This window comes from Rhyacophila brunnea, unplaced genomic scaffold, assembly GCF_057557595.1.
Source record: "Rhyacophila brunnea isolate RB1 unplaced genomic scaffold, BYU_Rbru_1.0 scaffold_104, whole genome shotgun sequence".
NCBI lineage: Eukaryota > Metazoa > Arthropoda > Insecta > Trichoptera > Rhyacophilidae > Rhyacophila > Rhyacophila brunnea.
This window is the reverse complement of record NW_028232757.1, coordinates 772,203-773,080: the sequence shown is the minus strand read 5'-3', so window position 1 is coordinate 773,080 and position 878 is coordinate 772,203. Positions and strand designations below refer to the sequence as shown.

The window sequence follows — 878 nt, the reverse complement described above, 5'->3', positions numbered from 1 at the left end:
TCTAGAATGTGTTTTAATAATTATGCTTTGAATGGACGATAATACTCAAAAATATAGACTTTTTATGATTTATGTAAGCCAACAAAGAAACATGAGGTTGAATCTTTTGATTTCCAACACTTTATTCAGATTTATTAAATCAATGGAGATAAACTAAGAAATAAATTTTCATGAGATTTAAGCCTCTTCATGAAGGTGAATATAATAATCAATGGTAAGATGATATTAATCATTGATTTGGTAAAGATAATATTCTAAAGTGCTTTACTAATCAATGAAGCACAGCACTTATTAAATTTACAAAGCATAGTAAAATGAATATTCAGTGAAATCATGTAATTTTGGCGGTTAACAGATTATTTATGAAAGACTAATACTACTTAATGTGATGTATTGTGCGTGATCATCAAATACAATTGCAAAAAATTAATTAAAGAGACTAGTCAGAACACAGCAGTATGTAGTCAAACGACCGAACGATCATTAAGAGAATAAATCCCGGTTTCTGTTCAATACATCTGTCACTGTTCATCATTCTAGACGTGTGTGGCAAAAATCATAGATTTTGCTGATGTGAATTTACTAAACAAAAGATTCTGAATAGTAAAGACTACATGAGGGTAGAAAAATTAAAATTATTTATCGATTTTTAAAATATGGTTCCAAATATAATTAAGAAAATTCCGGAAAAATATATAGCACTATGAAATGAATTTTAGTAATATTAAAATTAAAGCTAGTTGAAGGCTTTGTAGTATATTAATTTAAATACTATTTATCATACATAAAACTTTTAAAGTATCTGTATTCATATAATAAAATAAAATTTTATATTCATAGTAAGGGAATTATATCATTTATGTAAGATTCGTTTTTGA

The 878-nt window shown here is 25.7% G+C and overlaps 1 pseudogene; it reads right to left on the bottom strand.

Annotated features, from left to right (window-relative positions):
* Positions 1 to 438: 438 nt before the first annotated feature.
* Positions 439 to 613, bottom strand: LOC147078778 (small nucleolar RNA U3; annotated as a pseudogene).
* Between the last annotated feature and the right edge of the window lie 265 nt (positions 614 to 878).